Source organism: Palaemon carinicauda, chromosome 6, assembly GCF_036898095.1.
Source record: "Palaemon carinicauda isolate YSFRI2023 chromosome 6, ASM3689809v2, whole genome shotgun sequence".
NCBI lineage: Eukaryota > Metazoa > Arthropoda > Malacostraca > Decapoda > Palaemonidae > Palaemon > Palaemon carinicauda.
This window is the reverse complement of record NC_090730.1, coordinates 130893619-130902682: the sequence shown is the minus strand read 5'-3', so window position 1 is coordinate 130902682 and position 9064 is coordinate 130893619.

Here is a 9064-nt window from a genome sequence, read left to right as displayed (position 1 = left end):
GAGAATCTCTCTCTCTCTCTCTCTCTCTCTCTCTCTCTCTCTCTCTCTCTCTCTCTCTCAAAATAACGATTTAATGCTACCTGATTGCACAGCTAGAGATAGTTGGAGTACCTCAGTATTCAATTGACAGAGCGTATGTCTACTTCATTGAGTCACCTTTACAGTGCTAGGATGTCTCAAATGTCTTCACATTGGCAGTACCCTGACAATCTTTTCCTTGGGACCTCCTTTTTTATTGGTCCCAAGTTCTTAGTGTATGTTGAGTAAGTATTACTTTCCTCAGGGTTACTTTTCCCTTTTCCATTTTTTGTTACTTCTAAATAAAAAAACTGGAAACGAAGGGAGCCATCAAAGGTAGAAGGGAAATTGCTTTTCAGCCAGGTTCCATTTGCTATTTTTACATTTCGCCGTACCGTATTTGTTCTTGGCATTTCTACTTTTCCGTGGAAAAAGGGGAAGGGTTGTCTTGTTGTTTTCCCTCCCTTGAGTTTACGAAGTCCTTGTGTAAATACGTCTCCTGAGGGATGAGGATTGTTAGGATGACCTGGATTCATCTACTCCTCTCCTCTTTGGTATGGCCATGTTCCTCCACTTCATGGAATCTTGGCCTTTCTGAAGAATAACCTTCCTTCCAATAAGCTTTTCTGTGTTGTTTTTAGTTTTTCTGTCCTGTCCATTGTTGTCAACTAAATAAGAATAGAGCGTCCGAGGTTACTTTTATTTTTTTATGGTTTATGCTGACCGTAATTACTGATATTAATGAATTTACATAACATGTGTTTTTTATCCTCCTATGTTGATGGCTTTTGAAAGTATTTGGTTAGAAGTATTTGTCTGTGGTTAAAAAGTATATTTAATTTTTAAAGGTAAAAAATAGTTATATATTAATCGTAACTGACCTCTCTCTCTCTCTCTCTCCTCTCTCTCTCTCTCTCTCTCTCTCTCTCTCTCTCTCTCTCTCTCTCTCTCTCTCTCTCTCAATACCGGGATAATATCACCCCAATGCGCAGTTTAATGTAGTTGGAATACTTCAATGCATATTTATGAAAGAATATTTCTTTCTCATTGTGATTCATTTTAAGGTGCTGGGATGTGTCTCAGAAACCCTCAATTGGCCACATCTAACCTCATGACATAAGCCTTGCATTGGCTATGTTTCCCCAGTTCCCCCTTTCCCATTTGGGTTCTATAAGAAAAAATTATCTGTGTTCGCACGCTGGGTCTCAACATTCACTGGTCCCATGGTCGCAGTATATGTAAACTCGGATATTCTCTCCTGCAGATTACTTTTCTTTTCTCAATTTATTTTTGTACTTTTGAAGGTTGGACAGGAAACGCAGGGAAACCATGGAGGGTGGAAGGGACTCTGTATTCACTTTTTTTACTACATATCACAGCAAAGAAATTTTTACTTGCTGGATCCCTCGCCACCCCCCTACCCCCTTCCGTAGAGAGGGTGAAAGGTGGTCGTGATCTTTTAACTCTCTTCCATATACAAATATGTCCCTTTAAGGATGAAGATTTAGAGTGTCCTTCTGGCTATCTTTACTTCTCTTCCCTTTTTTTTTTAATCCTGTCCATCTATGTCATGAAAAATTAATATCGTTCAAGAATAACATTAACATCTTTGCTTGATTTATACTACGTTCTGTTTTCTGTGTTTTTTTTTTCCATTAATTTTGTTAAGCGTTCGTTGCCACAACTCATTTTATTAAATATTTATTTTTTTACACCTACACATTTATCAGTGATCTATAATTATATATTACTCGATGTTTCGGGGTATTCGAATTATGTAAATGATTTAAACAATATTTTTAATTAGTTGCGGTATCTCTTATTGGGGTTTTATTTTTTTACTAAGCAAATGGTTGTCACCGAAGGTCCAGTTCTCAGCAGATGATTCTTTGTTCATGTTTGTATGGACATGCATTTTCTCTCATTTTACTAAGATGAGAGTGTAATATAAGTAAAGCATTGCCTGTTGTTGCGTAATTGTGTGTCCTGGCATGTATACATACGCCCCGTAACTTTATATTTTATATCTCGATAATTATTTATCATTGAAGGTTCATGGTTACCTTCCATAACTCGTCTGTCTTCCAAGAAATATCCAACTGCTCTGGGATTGCTCTCCTTGACTGTTGGTAGCTTTGAACGTTTTTCTTTTCTCAGGTTCTTTAATGAAGTCATAGCGTTTCAAAGAAAACAGTTTTGAAATTTGGTTCTTTCTAAAACAAAAGGTAATTTTCCCTCATTCTGCAGTTTGCTTATATACAATGCCACATAAACGAACTCTTTCCTGCTTTGTCTTTTTCTTGTCATTATCTTAAGTTTATATTGTTGTTGCACACACAAAACGTAAATTCTTAACTCATAGTTTCCTTTACACCACTTAGTTTCATTTTCTCACTATGTTGATTTCCTCATTGAATTTCTTGGGCTTCAAGCTTGACTAGCAATAATAAAAATAATTTTAGTGATAACAATGATTATGAAATTGTTTCTCTCTCTCTCTCTCTCTCTCTCTCTCTCTCTCTCTCTCTCTCTCTCTCTCTCTCTCTCTCTCTCTCTCTCTAAGTCGACGGTTAGGTTAATTCATTCACATTATCTAAGAAATGACTTATTGAATCATGATAATCTTATTTCTACTTAAGTAGACCTGAAATATTCAGGGTATACAATGAGACTGACCATGTGTGTATGTTTGGCCATACATCTTACTTGAATCCAAGAAATATCATCATAGGCAATAGTCTGTCCTTTCAGCGTGGTAGGGGCATTTTAGACTGTGCTTTTCATTGATTCATGGGTTTAAGGTATTCTGGTGGAAATAAAGCGTATATTCGATATTGATATTGAATTATATGGAAACTTATGCATTGCATGATAACAGATTTCTTTAGAGATAAAAAAAAAAAACGGTTAAACTGACAGTTGTTAACGACATCCTATGCTTTTTTTTTTTTTTTTTTTTTTTAATAATTATAATAAATATCGAAGGATAAACATTGGGATTAAATTGCCCCAAAGCGCTATAGGCCTACTAAAGTTTTATTGCTCTGTGGCACTCCTCCCCCCCCCCCAAAAAAAAGCCTGTCAAATGAAAAGATAATTGATCGTGATTAATAATTCCCAGTCATAGATAATAATGTAGACAAGTAAGGTTTTGTGTTCGGTTGTATTGAACAAAATGATTAATGGTATATAGTATACAAAGACGAGAAATTTACGAGGGTAGATCTGTAAAGGCCTATTGATAGGCAATATCCACTTGGGTCGAATGATATACAAGCAATATATAAAAATTTCCGTAAATTACACTTTTTGGACATCTGAGAAGGAAATGCGCCCCCTGTTTCCAGGAGGACAATTCTTGAATTTAGTTGTTACTATTATAAATTACATCAATAATGTATTGGCTTTAACGAGATGTTTAGGTAGAGAGAGAATTAATGTGTCTTATAACACATGTAAAGGGATGGTTTACTCTTTTCATCTTTTCTTGGGCCCATAATTGGACAAAAGATCAAGGGCAGGGTTACCCAAAAATTTTCTGACCATAAACCCCCTTCTGGAGAGAGTAATTCCTCATTGACCTTCGGTTACGTAAATGCATCGATAGATGAAAAAGTAAATCAATAAGTAAATTATGTTATATTAGATTGAATTCTTTCGCTCTTTTTATGATAGTATTTATTTTTTATTTTACCTTTTTTCCTATTCCAGACATATTTGTGCGGAAAAAAAAATATAACAATATTAATATTATTGATAACAATGATAATACAGTGATAAATAAAGAAATAAGTTCCAGAAGTATTGTCAGTGTTATTGAAAACGTTATAGGTACATGAACTACACTTTTATTGGCTATTCGTTGCATGATTAATGAGAAGAGTGTGTTTGTTAAAGCAATGGAGAGGGGGTTGGTATCTTGGACAGAAATTGGGTAGTGGCATTGATAACGACAAATCAGTATTGTCATATGGTAGTTGTTAACTACTAACGGAAACGCCATGTGAATGTATGCGACTTTATTCAACAAGATAACGAGCTTGTATAAAAGAATTGAGAGTAAAAAGGGTACATACATTCAAACAATATATATATACGTATATATATATATATGTAAATATATATAGTATATATATACAGTATATATATATATATATATATATATATATATATATATATATACGTATATATATATGTAAATATATATAGTATATATATACAGTATATATATATATATATATATATATATATATATATATATATATATATATGTATGTATATATATATGTGTGTTATATATATATGTGTATATATATATATATATATATATTATATATATATGTTTATGTGTATATATATATATATATATATATATATATATATACATATACATATACTATATATATATATATATATATACATATATATATATATATATATATTATATATATATATATTATATAGATATATATATATATATATGTATGTAATGTCACCGCAAAACTCACTCAGTTTTGGTTTTATTTAAACATTTGCAAGTGGAATAGCGGAAAATAGCCAATAAATTGTAGATTTTGTGACGTTGAATGTCCGAAGGCGGGAAAAATGGGAGTGGCAGGATGGTCCCTTGATGAGCCCAGACGGTCATTTTGATAAGGCTAAGTGGTGGAGAGATCCACTTAAGTTTGTAGTTCTGTCTTCCATCTGAAATGTCTGACTATTTTACTTTAATGTTCAATTACTACTCCCAGAGAATTAAGGGTACATGGAGGCCTCTACTGTTTACTTGAGTATGCATTTATTTGGTCCATATATTAAAGGGAAGAAAAGGGTTTTGAAATATGTAATTTTACCCCCCCCCCTCTCTCTCTCTCTCTCTCTCTCTCTCTCTCTCCTCTCTCTCTCTCTCTCTCTCTCTCTCTCTCTCTCTCTCTCTCTCTCTATGTTTTTTTTTACTTCTCTACTTAGTAACTAGTTTTTAAAAGCAGAAATATTTTCAATATGTTCAAGTCGAGCATATTTTTTATTTCAGTATCTTCCTTTGCGCATTCTTGCAATGTTGCACCACTGTGTAGAAACTTTTTAATCTTAGTGAAAGTGATATAAACCAGACGTCGGTCTGAGCGTGATTAAAATGCTTATGTCCGTCTGTTTTTCTATTTTCTATGATAAGATTACCAGCGATGCTGTTCCCAGTGCTTACGATTATCAAAATTTAGGCGCATTTTTCTCACATAAAAGTATATTTTTTGTTTTGTCTTAAAATGGGTAAAGGAATTCTACTACTACTACTACTACTACTACTACTACTACTACTACTACTACTACTACTACTACTACTACTGTTGTTGTTGTTAATAACAATAATGATGAATTTCATTGTAATAATAATAGTAATATTGTATTAGATTAAACACCGTTTTAGTGTAGATTTTCTTATGTGAATTAATAAGTAAATAGTGACTTATGTAGATTTTGAGGATTACAGAAGTTTTCGATTATTGAAAGCTTTTCATTCTTTAACTGTCGAACAGAAAAGATATTTGTCGTTGCGATAAGGCAGTCCTCAAAAAAAAAAAAAAAAAAAAAATTAAAATAGAACGGTCTTTCTTGTCTCCTGCTTTTCCAGATTATGATTAGTTCATGGCTTGAAACAAAATTTCATCATTATTAAGATGGTTGACGAGTAATTTGGCCATGAAAATGATGGTAAAAATGATAACAATAAAAAATATTAAATTAACAGAAGGATCTCATCATGATTTCTGAAATGTTCGTTTCCTAATCATCAAAATGAAAACTGAAATAAACAACTTTCGATCCTTGTTTTTATCTTAGCGTAAAGCCGTAAAGCATGTCTATATCAAAGCTATGAGTTAAGGTGGCATCTGGTCTATGATTCACTGGTCAGTCAGCTGATGAGTGCAGGTGTTCTATATTACCTGTGAGTGATCTCAGTTGCGTTTACGAAACTGGGACATAATGCCTCTCAGGACCCACTAAGAGATCTAAGTGGGTCCTGATGCTTGTGGTCCCTTTCCCACGTTCTCCAGCTTCAACTTCAAAGGCCACCAACAGTTGGGTCTTCATGATGCTTTGAGGAAGCAGTTAGCTTCCCTGCAGAAGGGAATATACCATAAAGCCAATGAAGTCGGAACTGTTTTGTAAGATGACCGACCATACAGCCATAAGAAAAAAATTTTTATGATGATAATCTTGGCACATGAATGAAGAAATTTACTGCATAAAAACTAATCATTCAAAGATATGTCATCTATAGATGACAAATATCAGAAATTCGCAAAATCAACTGAACCAAAGTCGAATTCAGCTTCACCTTAAATAAACATACATCCTGGTTGTGATCAGGACGAGACCTTCACCATAATACAGAAGGGCTACAGCTATTTAATGCTTCCATGTCATACCAGCGATATTTTCTCTTCCTCTTTCTTGAACTTGAAAATTAGTTCATTTTTACTATAGGTAATTGGAGGAATTTTTTTTTTTTTTTTCAATCGACTGCTTGGAATAATCGGCAATTCATTAATGTTCAAATCAAAGAGGTTTGGTACTTCCTTATTTAACCTCAAATAATATACCATGAATATTTGAATATAATTTTATTAAAACTAATTTTATGTACATAGTAAACGGGATATACTTGAATATCTTGAAAACCGAACAATGTTTCCTTTCATAAAACCTGGTGTTTAATATATTAAAATTAAAGTCTGATTGTTAAGTTCACTACATTGTGGTAACATTAGTACAGAAGTATAGTATATTCTCTTTATTTGATTTATATTTTGCTGTGAATATAACCAACCTGGATCCAGTTTCGTAATAGATTTTAACAAGGAATGTTTTCCTATTACACGGAATTATACTTTAGTTTTCTGGGTCAAATCATGATGGATAGGGGTTTTAGTATTGTCGTCGGCCATGTGATTTGAACGGTGGTAATCCATTGTTTTTTTTTATAATTAATTTCATCCTCCTCCTCCTCAGACAGGGGGGGAGAGAGAGAGAGAGAGAGAGAGAGAGAGAGAGAGAGAGAGAGAGAGAGAGAGAGAGACTTAAGTAGATAAATAATTGCATTGATTAAAAAATATGCGTTTTTATTTTGCATCTCACCAGTGCTATGAAATTAATTTTCAGTAATAATGAATAACTATATTTTAAGACAGAATAAAGCTCTCACTTTAGACCATTCATGACGTGCTGTTGCGTGATTGATAAATGATGTATGAATTCACACTTCCAAAGCAGACTTGTTGGGTTCTACGAATGAGAAATAGGAAGTTTTCAGTAAATAACTTTAATTCTGTTTTCGGGGGATAAATCAAGTGTTGAGAAATATTAGGAAACTATTACATTTGGATAGACAGTGATGATGCTAATCATGATAACTATTAATGAATTCTTGAACACTTATAACCATTCCTAGCTGTAGGAATGTACGAAAAACATCTGATCAGAAATGTTTGTGGAAAAACCATTTTGACGGCATTAGCTGATAGATCTTAAAGCTGGAAGCTGAAAATAAACAGATATATTAACCTTCAGGTATACCTGCGCAGGTCTCCCTGGGTAAATACAACCTAATGATAGGTAAAATGTGTCCAGTTTCATGTCATTTGAACGTTTTTATACCCAAGTTAAAAATGTATCAGATTGATGCAGATGTCAGATTAGTTTATATTACTGTGTAAATTTTTTTTCACACGCACAAAAAAAGTTGTGCATAATGGGTAAACGTGTCAGCAGCATCATTCAATAACGTCTGGGAGATTTCATCGAAATCTATAAGAATAAGATCTTTCGGAAGTTAATCCAAAGCATATCTTGGTAGACTAAAGACAGATGCTGTAAATCTTGAAGTAGCGTCTAACCTGTGATTCAGTGATATGGTTTCTTTCATTGCAGTAGTCTGTTTTCCAATCAGTGTTGTCACTAACAACAGTTTAGTCTTGAGTAGATTTCTTCATTCATTCTTAGATAATGATTGCAAAGGCAGAACTGTGCAGGTATATCCGAAAGTTAATGCCTGCCTCTAGAAATAAAAGATTTCCCTTTCTTTATCTTTCTGAGAGAGACGCATCTTTCCTCCTCCTCCACTTGTTCATTTCAGTATTGTGTTCATGCATCATTTTCAGCCTCTCTTTCATTCATAGAGATCGTGGTTCTTATCTCATTTTCTGGCGGGATTATCTTTATCCTTTAATAGCCATTACATTATTATTTTTTTTTCTCTTCTTTTTTATTTCTGAATACTTATCGTATTCTTTCCGCGTCAAGTCTCCCACTGTATTAGTATTGTAAATCGCACTATGTTTATTATAAAACGCACGGAAGGGAGGAAGATGAGGAAAAATACGAATCTCTCTCTCATTCTATTTTTATCTCTATATAATAAATTAATACTATTGCGCAGATAAAGGTAGATGAACAAATTTTATATTATAATGAAAAAGCAAATATCTTTTTCATTGGAGTCACTTTAATGGTTGTGTGATATATCTAGGAGGGCTGCATCGGGCATGATTCATCTAACCTGACAGTCTTTTCACCATGTCCATCATTCCCTTTTACAAGCTGGGCCTCAGTATTTACTGGTCTAAAGTCCTTTTAATATATGTAAACGGATTTTCTCTTATCTGACATCCTTTTTCAATTTTCTATTTTTTTTCTATTCCTTTCATTGAGGAACAAGAAGTGGAGGTAACCGTCGAAGGTAGTTGTGGAATCTGTATTTGCCAGATTCCGTTCACTTCCTTTTACATTACTCTGGAAGGAATTTCTGCCATCAAGAGATTTTCTTCCCGTAGGAAAGGTGTAGGGTGCCCTTGTTCTCTACTCTCCCTTCAGCTTACGAACTCATTGTGCAAATACGTCTCCTGAGGGATGAAGAGAGTTAGGGTGACCTTCTGGACGCTCCCAGTTCTCTCCAATATGTATAGTTTTGTCCCTACACGTCTTGAAATCTTAGTATTTCTCAAGTATACCCTTCGCGTTCCCTCGTTCCATCAACAATGTCAGAGAT